Source organism: Cryptomeria japonica, chromosome 4, assembly GCF_030272615.1.
Source record: "Cryptomeria japonica chromosome 4, Sugi_1.0, whole genome shotgun sequence".
NCBI lineage: Eukaryota > Viridiplantae > Streptophyta > Pinopsida > Cupressales > Cupressaceae > Cryptomeria > Cryptomeria japonica.
In genome coordinates this window covers 476,572,652-476,588,566 of record NC_081408.1, presented here as the reverse complement: position 1 = coordinate 476,588,566, position 15,915 = coordinate 476,572,652, and positions in this window count along the sequence as shown.

Sequence of the window (15,915 nt, the reverse complement as noted above, 5' to 3'; positions counted from 1 at the left end):
TTTACGCTAGGTGTTTCCTTGTCTCACTCCCCAAGACGTCTGATCATTCTGAGCCACCTCGTAGCGATGTTTTCCCTTGAGCACTCAAAGTGGAAAAAAAGGTCAAACTTTGACGTCACATAACTCAAAGACTGTGGCACTTATGGACAATCCATTTGAACCTATGGGGTCATGTTTTCGCTTCCTAAAAAGGCCTCTCTTAGTTTTGGACAACTCAATTTCATTTTCTTGTGGTGATATTTTTTCTGTCGCATAAAAAATTGTCAGTGAGAGGTGGCAAAATAGTGCATCTTTCGCTCTTCTTGTTGTGGGAATGAACCGCTAGCGTGAGCACATCTGGGTGGTCAGTTTTATATTGGGTGTGCCCTTCTCTCGCACCCCAAGATGTCTGATCATTCTGAGCCACCTTGTAGTGACGTTTTCCCTTGAGCGCTCAAAGTGGAAAAAATGGTCAAATTTTGACGTTGCGTAACTCAGAGACTGTGGCACTTATGGACAATTCATTTGAACCTATGGGGTCATATTGTCTCTTCCTAAAAAATCCTATCTCGGTTTTGGACAACTCGATTCCTTTTTCTTGTGGTGATATTTTTTCTGTCACATCAAAAACTGTCAGTGAGAGGTGGCAAAATAGTGCATCTTTTGTTCTGCTTGTCATGGGAATGAACCATCAACATGAGCACATCTGGGTGGCTGGTTTTACACTAGTTGTGCTCTTGTCTCGTTCCCCAAGATGTTCGATTATTTTGAGCCACCTCATAGTGATGTTTTCCCTTGAGCGCTCAAAGTGGAAAAAACGATCAAACTTTGATGTCGTGTAACTCGGAGACCGTGGCACTTATGGACAACCCGTTTGAACCTATGGGGTCATCTTCTCTCTGTCTAAAAAGGCCTCTCTCAGTTTCAAACTATTCCTACTAGCCCTTCAAATCAGGTAATTCAACAATAACTCAAAACTTTCCCAAAACACTTGGAAAAAAAATTGCATAGTCAGATACCCATTTGCAAGTTATTTAACAGACTCAAATATTTATAATCAAATAGTACAAATTTTTAATCAAATAGTACAAGTTTATTACAAATGTATTTATAATCAAATGGTACAAATTTGGGCTCTCAATATTTGCAAATCAACCCCATGGACACTTTCATATATAAAATTTGGCATCTAATATAAACGATCAAGCTCATTACTATTTATATTTACAAAATTTTGCATCTAAATATGCAAATTACAACTCATTGTTGTTTTTTTATACAAAAATTGGCATCTAGATATCACATTACAACTCATTGTTGTTTTTTTATACAAAATTTAGCATCTAGATATGCACATTGCAACTCATTGATGCTTTTATATACCAAATTTGGCATCTACATATGCACATTACAGCTCATATGCATGTAGAGCACATCCAAAAAAGCGAAGTTACAATGTTTCGCAAAAGATATATACAAAATTGTCAAAATTATTCTACCATATTGTAGAATTATTCTTCTAGATGACCCAAAATCAATCAAGTGAACCTTCTGGATCAACTCTAACCCTTAGTGTCTCAAGTATTGCTTCGTGGTTTGATTCACGAACTTTCCACAAATGCTTGTTAAGAGGTCTGCCACGATATTTAGTCAAATGAATATTTGTTGCAACAAGAAGGTTTGAGTAATGAAGAATATGTCTATGTGTCTCAAAGTCCTCAAACAACCAGGCATTAGAATTTTTTATAGGGTATCTACATTTTATAGAAGGATAAGTTAATGCCAAAATCAATACAATGATTGCTAAATAAATGAGTTTAAGAGGTCTCAATACAACTTGACACAACAATGGTACCTTCTAAGCCATGTCCTTGTCACAACAATGGATCCTATTGGGTACTCAATACCCTCTCCATCAACCACTATAGAAGTCAATTTCTTTTTTGCCTCAATACAATGACACAAAAATTAATTTGTTCCTTCTTCGTTGTTCTCATCTACAATAACTGCATATACATGACCTGCATTAAATAGAAGGATATAAGTTCATACCAAAATCAGCATAAGTTAATACTAATAAATTAAGCTTAAAATTGTAGCAAATTGCAACCCTTTACCTGGTTCAACTATGTCTGATACATGGTCAAGATCCACTGATGCTTCAATCCAGTTCATTTGTAGTGCTCTAGGAAGTTGATATGTATCTAGGGTTTGCAAAGGTCTACAAGACCATTGGTCAACCCACTCTTTTGATTCACATTCATCCCACACAAAATGCATACACGAAGAGCAAAAACATACAATTTGTCTAGTATAAATAACTAGTGATGTTGCATTTGAACTTCTAAATGAATGCATGTCACTTGATCTAGTAAGTGTAAAACAATCTAGATAGTTTTCAATGTTAGATTCACTTATTAACCAAAAATATCTAGAAACCATAGACTTACCTGCATTACTTGTTCCCATCATAGAGTTACACCATTGCATAATTGTTTCTGCATCTATTAACATTGCACCACCTTCATAATTCAATTCCTCTCTGGTAAGAGCTCTTTTCACACATGCTCACGCACCATCATGCTCTCCCTTTCCATGCCCTGCCTCAATGAAATTCCAAAAATGATACACACCACTTGTCACATGCATCCTAGTCAACCAGTAGAACATCCTTGCATTCTTGAATTGTGTGGTGCAATTGTCTAACCATATTAAGTGTTGGTTGTATCTTATATCTCTTTCCCTTAAACTATCATAGAAGACTGTAAATCATCCTTGCATTAACTCTGAGGAGTGAGTATGATCATCGCTGATATAGAAGTGATATTCTCTTATAACCTTTATGTCCTCCTCAATGCTATCATGTGCATGCATGAATGTTATGTGTACAAAATATGTAACTTGTGTAGAGTGGTAATACATAGATTGTACTTCATTTTGCGGCTTTAGTGTATAATTCTTAGCAAAATCAATAACAGAGACAATGGTATCGAGGGGGAAAGTGTCCTTACACAACTTGAATTGCTCATCTAACCACCTAGTTCTATGTGTGTGACCTATGTACTCATACACTAGTTTCTCTTGAAACATCTTCATAAAATCAGCTACGCATATATCCCTTTTCACTAACTCACACCTCTTTAATTCTTTTCCATCTTTAACACCATATGTGACCAACTTATATTTTCCAATAGAAACTAGTTCCTTACCAATTTCATGTGTGCTATTCAGATGTAGGCATCTATGCAACTATTGCAAACTGCCACATGTAGGACAAAAACCTCTCAAACACATCATCTTATAGTAAATGTACCCATCATCTCGTTTAGATAGTACACTTGAAATAAATTCTCTCGATGACTTAGGAGGTTCTTGTAGACCACATTCCTGTAAAACATCGTTATTGTGCAAAGTGCAACATATATAGCGACAAATATCATAATGCATGGAAAATTAAACATGGACCCTACAACAACATGTAGTACGTGCATGATGAATCTTAACATAAAATGGTTTTGTCATCTCAAAAAATCTTTGACTAATTTTAATCTGAGGAAAGCTTTGAAGAAACCTTTCATAAAATTGTGTTTGTGTGGTATCTAAATAGTGTTTTGGATGTGGCTCACGATTACTAATTCCAATTCGCCTTCTAACAACATCTCTTTGGCTGGGTGAAACTCTTGTGTTGTCATGCCAATATTTCTCAATTAACATTCTTAGTGCATTAACAACAACCTTGTCCTTCCGTGGGAGTCTACCCAAGAATGCCCAAAGAGAATTATTGTTAGGATCCTTGATTTTCTCTCACCTCTCTAAGGCATAGTGTAATGTGGTTCTACTTATCCTTAATGACTTGCTTGTTTTGCTTATTAAACGAGATTTTTTCATTTCCTTTCCCATTATGGTTGATGTGAGGACATGACAACTAACATTAGCATCTTTAGTGCGTGATTTCAAACCAATGGCTTGGTATGCATCAAAAAGATTTCTCACAATGATTCTTTCACTATTATTTTTGGATGTTCTTAACCCCAAAATTTTCATTATCTCTCTAAATTTCAGATTTTTAATCATTTCAACAACTAATTGGTATCTTCCACTTTGATTTAAGTTTTCAAAATAGTTATTCCAAATTCTTCTAACCATTCTTCTACAAGTTCTTTCGAAAAATTTATCATGCATTGGCTTCACAATATTTTCATCAATATCTATTAGGAATTTTGGTTTTCTAGAAATTATTCTAAGAGGTGTTAAGATTGGTGCATGCTCTTCATTTTCATTAGGTGCATTATGTGCATTGATCACATCAAATTCAAATGGTATATCTTCTTCAATTTCATTAACATGTGCATTCACTGAATCATTTTCAAATGGTGTATGTTCATTGCATTCATTAGGTGCATTCATCATATGTATTTGAATTGGTGTATGTTGATCATTTTGATTTGGTGCACTCATCATATCAATTTCAATTGTTGAATGTTCATCACTTTCATTGGGTGCATTAGATGACGTACCTTCACGTAATCTCCTCATACGCTCCCTTTGTCTTTCCTTTGCTACCTCTCTTTGTTCATTTGTTCCTCTCTTGTTCTTTCCCATTGTCCTACACATAAAATCATGATGACAATCCATAATCAAATAGCAAAAAAACAACAAATGATCATCATTTTGTTTTTTATTAAGGTAAAAACAGGTTTTGAAGGGGCCCCGAAACCCTTTACAAGCAGAACTTAGCAGATAAAGCAAAAAGAGACAAAAAGGGACAAACCAACGAAAAGCCAGCAAAAAACCATAGAGAAGCAGCAAAATCCCCACAAAGCTAGCAAAACCAACAAGACCCAAGAGAAGAAACTAATTGATTTTTTTCAGGGAATTAACCAAGGTGTTGCTAATCCCATGCAATTCTTTGATGTTTTCCCTAAGATTAGGGATATCCTTAGCAGAAGCAGCCACAACTTTCTTGAAACTTGCACTGGTCCTCTTAGCAGCACCAGCTGGAGTAGCTTCACCACTGCCAATCTGAATAGTATCTTCATCCATGTCAAGTTCCACCACCAGTTTAGGAGAACTAGAATTATCAAAGACCTTAGCAATATCCTCTAGGTTTTTAGTGACTGCTGACAGGATATTTGGAATAATGCCCAGCAATTCATCGCCACACTCCCTTATTCCAACAATTTAACCTTCTCCTCCATATCCTGCTTCCATTTTATCTGATCCCTATCATCATCCTTCCTATTCTTGCTCGCCTGTTTCCCATTTTTTTCCAAGTTCTTCAAGAGATCATAGCTCCATCTGTCATAATCCAGTCTCACCTCACTGAGTTTTCTAAGGTTATCGAGGAATAACCCTTTACCCGCACTTTCCTTATCCTCACTTAAACTTTCCTTAGTCATATCCTTCTCAGGATCCTTGTTCTCCTCCCTGTTAGAATTCACATCTTTTTCCTCATTATCCTTGTACTCCACATCCTCCATAGGGTTGTTGTTGTCCTTGCCAGGGCAATCACTGTGCATAGGACTTTCATTGTCGGACTCATTATCACCACCTTCTTCCTCAATACCCACCTCCTCATCTTTCCAGTTGTCTTCACCATCAGAATCATCCATATCCATTTTGTTGCCTTCTTTTCCAATTTCCTTTGTTTCGATCTTTTCTTCATGGGTTTCCGTCCCAGAAGCACTCTTACTTTTTATGCTAGAAGATGCCTTCTCCTTGCTGGAATCACCTCCCTCCATCTTTCTCTTCCCCGGAGAGGCAGATAACCTCTTATTTTCCAGAATGGCGAGGGTTTTACAATGCTCATAAATGAGCAGCAAAAGCCTACAATGAAGAACCGAATTAGAGGGATTCTTACTATGTTTATTGAGGGACCTTAAAAGGTAGTAGGGCAGGGAGACCCTTTTGTCATGTCTGAAATGGTTTAAAAGAACAAAGTGGTAAGTGTGGGCCTTGGAAAATTGACCCTCAACAGTGATATATTTCATTATGACGTTCAAAACCCAGCCCCAAATTTTCTTGATATTAGAAGCTTCACAGTAACCCCCTATGGCTTTGCCAATTCTAGCTCCCTTTTTCCTTACACGGGAACAAATTAACCACGTTATTGGAGACTTTGAGGTCTCTAAGAAAATTAAGCCCAGAATGGGGCATGCCAATCATAGTAGCAATGAGTCCCGCATCCAATTTGAACTTAACCCCATAGATTTTAAAGGACCCATTACACCAATTTTCAGAAATTTTGGAAACGGCAAGATTCACCCTACCTTTGTCATAATCCACCAGCTTCTCCATAAAGCTTGTGAGGGACCCTTTTTCCAGCTTCGCCCACACTTTTGGCATCGCCTTCCATCTTGACGTATTATCTGGTTCCTCCCTCCTTAAATCTCCTCCCATATTCGAATTTGGATTCTCAGCTCCGTTCCTCTGTAAACTCAACACTTCTTTCCTTTAGTTACTCGGGATTTTGAAAAGGGTGACCCAGAAAGTGTGCAACGTAATATTAAAAATGGTTGGGGTTCTACCGCTTTGCCAGGTAATCATTACCTTTCCATCAAATCATAAATTATTCATATACCCTATCATGATTATGTGGTCCTTCCCTCCCCGTAAATCTGTCCTTTCTAAGGAGCTCTTTAATGTTCATATTAATGTCTTCCCCATGCCAAATCATTTGAAAATCAAAATTAACTCCTAGGTTCGCCATACAGTTCGCCACCATATTTTTCTCTCTAAAGGCATGTTGAATAATTATTTCTTTAAAACTAGCGATGATTTCCCTAGCTTTCAAGATGATGTTTTCAATTGACCAAGATGGCTTCGACTCCCCCTTCAAACACTTAATAATATTAAGTGAATCTCCCTAGAGCCATAATTTATCATGATTAAGATTCTTAGCTATAATTAGGATATTCAGAGCAGCTGAAACTTTGGCAAAATGACTAGTTTGACTCCCCAAAGGACCAGCCACCACCACTAAGCAACTCCCAGCAAAATTCCTAACAATGCCCCCATATCCATCTTTACCCAGATTCCCCTTAGAGGCCCCATCAAAGTTAGCCTTAATCCACCCCTGAGGAGGAAAACACCAAACAAGACTTTCTCTACCCTTCTCCTTACTAGTAGTTGTAGTAGAAAGGTTCCACCTATCATTGAAATCTTCTTTAGTAGCTGGTCCATTATCAGTACCATAGATACATTCAAATATGCTCCTGTAAATTTTATCCACCACCACTTCTGGAGTAGCACTTTTATCCCTAAAAATCCTATTGTTGCGCTCTTTCCATATATTCCAAATAACATTTGGGACAGTAAGTTTCCAAGTCTCCACAATCTTTGGATTAGAACTAGGGCATTGTCATTGCTGCCAAGAATCCCCTAGGGAATTTGGAAAAATCCAGCTCAAATTCCACCTGCTTGAGATGACTTTCCAAATTTCCAGACTAAATGTACACTGATTAAGAATATGGCAAGCGGTCTCTTCTTCCCTGTGTCAAAGAGAATGCCTGTTAGGAAAAACAAAACCTCTCTTTTGAAGGTTGTCCAAAGTTAAAACCTTGTTTTGGATGAAAATCCAAAAAAAAAATATTAACCTTAGGAACTAACTTCTTGTTCCAGACTTTAGCCCAAATAGGAATTTCTTCCACATATTCATTATGGATAGCCACAGCTGAGGACACAAAATATTTCCCATCCGGGGTTTCCCTCCATATCAATTTGTCATCTTTGTTGTCTCTAGGAACTTTAGCAGAGGGAGCAATCTGAAGGAACTTAAGCCCCGGGCAATGCTGGCTAAAATCAATCCATTTCCCATTTCTCCAGTAGTCTCTGACCAGCTCCCCAAACCTACTTTTGAACCAGTCTTTCCATTCATTAAGGATTGAAACTTCCTCCAAAGGTTTATCCATTATCCACCTATCTTCCCAAAATCTTATTTTCCTACCATCCCCAAGGTTCCAAATTCGACCAGCAGCAGCCCAACTTTTAACTGATTGGACTGCATTCCATATAGCAGATCCTTCAACAATAAAAGAATCATCTAAAAATTCTTCCTCAAAAGACCTTGCATATAAAGATATTTGTTTTTCCAGATTAAATTCCATTCTCTTTCCTCCCCTTTCATTCTCCAAATTTGTTTAGCTAATAAAGCCTTGTTCATAGAGCTGATATTCCTTAAACCCAACCCCCCTAAGGCCTTAGGGGAGCAGATTTTATTCCAGGCAATAAGGGGAATTCTATTTTTTGACTTCCACCCCAAACCAAAGAAACTTTTTTTGAATTCTTTCAATTGCTTCCGCAAACTTTCTAGGGATTTTGAACAAACTAAGAGCATAAACAAGCAAGTTTTGGAGAGTAGCTTTGAGCAGAGTAACTTTGCACGCTTGACTAAGGACTACCCCTTTCCACCCAACCAGTTTTGAGTTAAATCTATCAACCAACTTATTCCAGAAAAAATCCTTAGGCTTAATACACAGAGGAAGCCCCAGATAAGAAGAGGGAAGCTCAGATATTTTGCATCCAAAAATTCTTTCAATCCTTAATGGTAGCTTCCCCCATAGTGATAGAATCATCAACAAACTGTTCATGAGTACAAGTGAGATTGGATGAAGATGGTTTTAGACCTCTAAGATTGCCTTCTTCCACATTTTTTAATATAAATCTACCCAGAATTTCAGCTAAAATAGTAAACAAGATAGGGAATATGGGGTCCCCCTATCTAAGACCTCTAAAGCTTTTGAAGAAACTTGATGGGGATTCATTGACGATAACAGTAGAAGAAGAAGTTTCCATAAGTTGAGAGTAAAGTTGAATAACTTTTTCACCAAAACCAAACACTCTCATAATCCTTAGGAGAAATTGCCAGTTCACTCTATCATAAGCTTTAGCCATATCTAACTTCAGAAAGAACCCCTGATTATTAGCAACTTTCAGGGAATCGATATTTTCATGAACATATATTATGGAGTCCAAAATCTGTCTACCAGGGACAAAACCATTTTGTTGGACAGAGATAATTCTTGGAAGAATTTCCAGCAGCCTGGAAGTCAGAACCTTGGATAAAATCTTGTAAACAGAGTTACAGAGACTAATGGGTCTAAACTTATTCAGAGAATTAGCTCCTGGGATCTTCGAGATTAGGACAATGAAAGTTGCATTCAGTTCTTTAAGAAGCCTTCTAGAGCCAAAGAATTCTTTAACACCTTTGTAGATGTTAGTCTCCACAATATGCCAAAAACATTGGAAGAAAAACATTGGAAGCCCGTCTGGTCCAGGAGATTTATCTCCCTAAAATGAAAACACCACCTTTTTTATTTCCTGATTAGAGGGGATACGGGATACGTAGTTATTGTTTTCCACAGTCAGGGTAGATGGAATAGCTTGCAACAAGATGTCTTGATTACTGATGTCCAAGTTATCCACTTCTCTCAATAGGGTGCCAAAATACTCCAGAGCTTCCTTTCTAATATCATTATCCTCCGTTAAAATCCCTTTATTACAGGATAATCTGGAAATCCTGTTAGCCGCCCTATGCTTAAGAGCAGTTAGGTGAAAAAACTGGGTATTTTTATCACCTTCCTTCAAGAACATGGCTCTAGATCTTTGTCTCCATAACGTCTCCTCATTAGAAATAATGGTGTGGTATTTAGACAAAAGAATATTTTCCACCTCCCTCAGATCATCAGACAACCCCTTCTCTTCGATTATATCCTGAACTTCTTTTATATCAGTTTTAATTTGAATTTTACTCTTAAAGATGTCCCCAAAAATCTCTTTATTCCAGATTTTAATTTTAGCCTTTATAATATTGAGCTTTTTAGCTATTCTAAAGAGAGTCGTACCCTCAACCTCAGAATTACACCAATCAGCAACACAAGCTTCCAAGGATGGATGGGATAACCACACTTTTTAAACCTAAAAGGGAAGTTTCTCTTAGCCGAAAAAGAGTTGGCAGTGAAAGAGATAGGATAATGGTCTGACCCAATTTTGATAATAGAAGCAAGAGAGCAGCTATACTTGGCTAACCACTCAGGAGAAATTAAAGTTCTATCTAACTTCACTTGAATCAGGTCAGCTCCAGTTCTTCTATTAGTCCAGGTATAGTTAATCCCTTGAAGATCCACATCCATAAGAGCTTGATCATTAATGAACTCCATAAGGTCTTATTTCCCATCAAGCTATAAGAGGAGACCTCCCATCTTCTCTTCCTCTTTTAGCAAAGTATTGAAATCTCCCATTATTATCCATCTTTGATCAGCAAACTTAAGTCTGTCATCAGCAAGGCTTCTCCAATATTTAGCTCTCCCAATTTTGGTATTAGGCGCATAGACATTGGTTAACACCCATACAAAGTTATCCTTGATATGCTCAAGCTGCATAGACTTCCTATTAAAAACAGAGATAATTTCCTTACCTTTAATGATCATCATTTTGTTATAATCTAAAGTAACAATAATAAAATAACAAAAAAAATAAAAAATACAAGACAAATCAATCATGATCAAAGCAAAAAAACAACAAATGATCATGATTTTGTTATAATCTAAAGTAACAATGATAAAAAAAACTTCAAAAACAATCCAATATACAAGACAAATCAATCATTCCAAAGCAAAAGTGACAAAAGAATATGAAAACCTGAGTGTTATTGTCCTAGAAAATCATATGCAAAAGCAGTGGGGCCTTCAAACAACTTGCAATGCTAGTTTTCAGGTCATTGGGACTAAAATATATTAAGATTTTCCCATAACCCGTATGGGTTATGTAGATCTAGGAAAAGGAGAGGGGGAGAGGGAGAGGGAGAGAGACGGAGATTGGAGAAAGGAGAGGGGGAGAGGGAGAGAGAGGGAGATTGAGAAAATGAGAGGGGGAGAGGGAGAGAAGTAGGGAGAGAGAGAGAGAGAGAGAGAGAGAGAGAGAGAGAGAGAGAGAGAGAGAGAGAGAGAGAGAGAGAGAGAGAGAGAGAGAGATGGATGGAGAGGGAGAGAGAGGGAGATTAGTAAAAGGAGAGGGGGAAGAGAGAGAGAGAGAGAGAGAGAGAGAGAGAGAGAGAGAGATTGGGAAAAGGAGAGGGAGAGAGAGGGAGATTGGGAAAAGGAGAGGGGGAGAGGGAGAGAGAGGGAGAGGGAGAGAGAGGGGGTAAGAGAGAGAATAGGGGAAAGGAAGAGAGGGAGATTGGGAAAAGGAGAGGGAGAGAGAGGGAGATTGGGAAAAGGAGAGGGGGAGGGGGAGAGAGAGAGAGAGAGGGAGGGAGGGAGGGAGAGGGAGATTAGGAAAAGGAGGGAGAGAGAGAGAGAGAGAGAGAGAGAGAGAGAGAGAGAGAGAGAGAGAGAGAGTAGGGGAGAGGGGGTAAGAGAGAATAGGATATAGGAAGAGAGGAATAGAATAGGATAAGAAGAGGGGGAAGGAAGACGAGAGAGAGAGAGGAAAAGAAGAGATACATGCATGTATACAAACATATATACATATAGCTATATAAATATATGTATATATAACTACAGATATTCATATATACATACATAAACACATATTATATAGGTATGTCTAAAATATGTGTAGTATATGCTAAGTTTACAACCATACATTATTATGTCTTCACCCGTACGGGTTTTGTGAAACAAAAATAAAATGTTTTTAGTTTTACATAACCCGTATGGGTTTTGTAAAACTAAAAATAATGGTTTTAGTTCTACATAACCCGTACGGGTTATCTAGAACTGAAAATAGTACTTTTTGTTTTTCAAAACTCATGCAGGTTTTGGCTTGGTAAGAGGGTTGGAAAACGACCCTAAGGCTTGCAAGCCCATTTTCCCCCCATTTTGGTCCCTTTACACATTTTTTCATCCTCCAACATGATTTCTCTACTTCATCATCATCAGGTTTACAAATGATCAAGTGGGTATCTCTAAAATTACCACCATAATCTCACACATCTTCTTAGTTTTCTGACCATATAAATTTTTCTATTTTTGGACAACATTAGCATAGTAAACTTTAATTTTCTTTATCAGTGCCTTAACAGTCCTCATAGACATATGTCTACCATTTTTTTAATAACTTTTCATATACTTGACCAAATCCAAAATAAATTATATACTATTGTTCTACACTAGATTATATACACTTTAAAAAAAAGTGTGCATTTTTTATTATTTTGATGCAAGTTATGCCTAGCGCACGAACAGGTACCAAATTTTCAGGATGCGGTCACTTCAAAAAATCATTAAAAAATATATTCAACGGAAAATTACAAAAAAATACACCACTTATAGATCTCACTCTTACCTATCATCCTACCAAAGGGTTTTGAAAAATACTAAATCTAACTATATATTTTGTGCAGCGCACGAAAACAACTATGTTATATTTTTCTGAAAAAATCAGGAACAATTTTTTGTGCGTGAAAGGTTTGACCCTCTTAATCTTATCCAATTTAAAAAAAATTTAGTAGTTTAGAAACTAGATTCAAAGTACTACAATTATTATTCTTTTCTCAACTCCTAGTTTTGAGTGCATGACCTTCAAATATCTCTTTGAAGTTCAGGTTTACCTGTTTTCAAAAAAAAAAAAGTGGCCACTTATACCCCCCTTTTTGTTCACCATCTTGGTGCACTTAGCCCATGATCTGAGGTTCACTTCGAATTTTTGGATCAAGCTCTTTAAGAACATGGGAATGGAATTGCTCATGTCTATGACGTACCATCCTCAAATGGATCATGGACTTGGACGGAGTGAATTAATGGAATACTGGAAGATTTATTGATAAAATTTGTTCATGTAGATCAATCTAATTGGCCCCAATTGCTAGATGTTGCACAATTCAGTTACAATTTACAAAAATCAAGTGAGAGCCACTACTCACCTTTTGAATTGGCTACTAACCAATAGCCCTTGACTCTGAACTCTGTTCTGCATGGCTACCATGGACCAATTTGGAAGTCACAAAATACATGAAGCAATGGAATGAGAGGGTTGATCTAGCACGATACCACTCGACCAAGGCAACCAATTAGATAAAGCACTTTGTTGACACTCAAAGAAGGCAAGTCAAGTTCAAGGTGGGGGGTCGAGTTCTACTTAGGATGGAACCAAACTAATTCAAAACCCCAAAAGGGTTGAGCAATTCTTTGATCTGGCGTTGAGATGGACTGTTCAAAGTTACTCAGTGGGTTGGAAAGGTGGCCTATTGGTTGAATCTTCCATTGCATTTGAAAGTGCATCCTATTTTTCATGTGAGCTAACTCACGCCACATAATGTTGATCTTGATGATCCACTTCAAAATATTCCAATTTGAGGTCTCACAAATATCATTGATTGGCTTGATCAAGAAATTAAGGAAATTTTGGTAATGCGGTCCCGAGGATATGGAGTTAAGTCATACAGAGAGTTCCTTGTTTGGTGGCATGGGAAGCCAAAGGATGAACCTACTTGGGAGAATGATGATTCGCTACGACATTATGAGGAGAAGGTTTTGGAGTTCCTTCAAAGGAGCTCTAAACAGTATGGATAAGTCTAAGCACCACACCATTGTGCAAAAATATCTTTGCCCGGAGTGAGGATGGAGCACCGGCATTGAGGGCATCACCTATTTTGGGTGGGGGAGAATATAAGGGAGTATATTTATTTGAATATGCGACCTATTTTTGGTTATCTTGACACTACTCACATTTTCTAGAGATTGTCCCACAATGACTTCTAGGTGCGCAATGGCCCAGATTAACTCGAGTCTCGACCAAATCGATCCAACACTCTAAATTTGTCCCGAGCTGGATTATTTGTTGCGTCGCCAACTTTATTTACTGTTGACCATTTTTGTGTCAACCTTAGCCATGTAGACAACCGATTTGAGAAATCATCAATGGCTAAAAATCCTGAAGGCATTTTTGCCTTAGTAATTTTTTCAACCTTCCTGAAAGCCTCGTTCTTTCTTGGCGTTGACCAAATAGGGCAGTCATTTCACTTAAAAATTTTTGGCTGGAGGGTCCCTTCTTCGTGGCGAGACTGGACCCTTTCACCTGCTATCGACTGGTGGGAGTTCTTTTTATTGCTCATCGTGTAGTTGGGAACTTTCCACTTTTGTTCCCTACTACGACTATTCCACTTTTTCCATATGTCGCGATGATAGATGTTTTCAAGAGGAAAAGAAGTTGTTATTGCTTAGTAGGTGGTTATCACTGCTTCTCATGAAACAAGAACAATGCTACATGTTGTGACTATTCCACTTTCGTGCGACACGATGATGAGCGATGTGGTCAACGATATGAAGATCGTTGACGGGGTCCACCTTGTGAAACTGTGATGTGGCCAAGGCAGGGTTAAGTAAAATGTTATCGCCATTTTGTAGTGGTCAAGAACAAGGGTTTTCCCGAGGCTGTGAAATAGCGATGAGGCTCATGGGGCCCGCTGATTAAACGGTTAATCAAGGTTGTCTGATTTTACTAAAGAGCTAGATCAATGACCTTATTGTAAACTTCTTTTACAAGGCTTTTGAAGACTTCGTAGTGTGACATTAGTTGTTCATTCGCGCATGATAAGGAGGATCTAGTGGCCCAAATTTAAATTGGAGGTGATCATTGAAATTCAAACAGGTTCCCGAGGATGGTTGCCGACTTAATGGGTTGAAAATCTCTTTCTGACCCCGTTAGTGGTCCAAATCATAGTAGACCCCTTCCAACCATTTTCAGGCGGCCAAGGGGCGAGTGCCATTACTTCGCCATGACTCTGCAGAGGATTTTCATATGCCGACCTTGCTCATTTATTGCATAATGAAGACTTTTGGGTTGGTAGAGGACATTCAGATGCTTCAATGCAAGATTCTCCCTATTTTGCAGGGATTCTTGCTCTTTCCCAGTTCTAGGGGATATTTTTCAGACACACAACCATTGGATCAATCTATTTGAACTGATTCTCCTCTCTATTTTGTAACCTAACTCTAGCTAGTTAGGTTTTTTGAACTCAATATTCATCTAAGTTATGCATGACCTATAAAGATTCTTAGTTTATGTGATTGTGTTAACACCCCGGTAGACATTATTTGTGGATTGATTTTAGTTTTTCTCTTCATCTTACAAGATTCTAACCTTTTCATATTCTTAGGGAGATGATTAGGATAGGAAATTGTGTGTATCTTTGGGTGGTTTTCATTGATGTCTTGTGCAATTATGGGAAGGGAAGGTCAGCTTTCAATCTAGGTGCATCACCTCTTTTCCTTTTCAGCATTCCTTCTCCCCTTTTCCCCTGCAAGCTGTTAGGATAGGTTTAAAATACGTTTTATAAGTGTTGGGTTTGTCCAACACCGCACCCTAATTGATAAGGAAGTCGGCCTTCTCCGAAGACTCAACCTCACATGCGCAAGGTCCCACACTTGGAGGTTGTTTCCATGTTTCAAAAGGTTGTTGAGCACTAGTGTTCAACAAGGGTGCAAACTTTTGTGACAACAGTTACTAGTTGGGTGCTCAACAAAGCTCCGCAAATTACGACGCATTGTTGGAATGTATGCAACTTGAGCCTGCTGACGTAAAGGAGTCGCACTTTTCTTGGGTACTAATTTCTACTTGCTGCATTGAGTTTTGAGTCATTTGATTTGTTGTTGATCTATGCCAATTCAAGTCGATTTGATTCATCATGGTCATGTGATTTATTTTGTGCTTCTTGGATCTTGGAACTCCCAAGTTTTATAAGAGTGCATTGTTCATTGTTGAATAAACATTGGAGTGATTGTAAGCATTTTGTAATTGTGGTGTGAATTCTAAGTGCTAGAAGGGTTTTCTAAGTGTTGGGATTGTTTTGAGTGCGAGTGGTTTGTGAGCATGGGTTTCATGTTGCCAAGTGCTTTGCATTCATGGGGTTAGGATAGCGTGAGCAATTCCATTCAAGACCAAGCATTATCAATGTAACTCAACCTGAGTTTCTTTGAATTTGGGTCTTTGTAATCG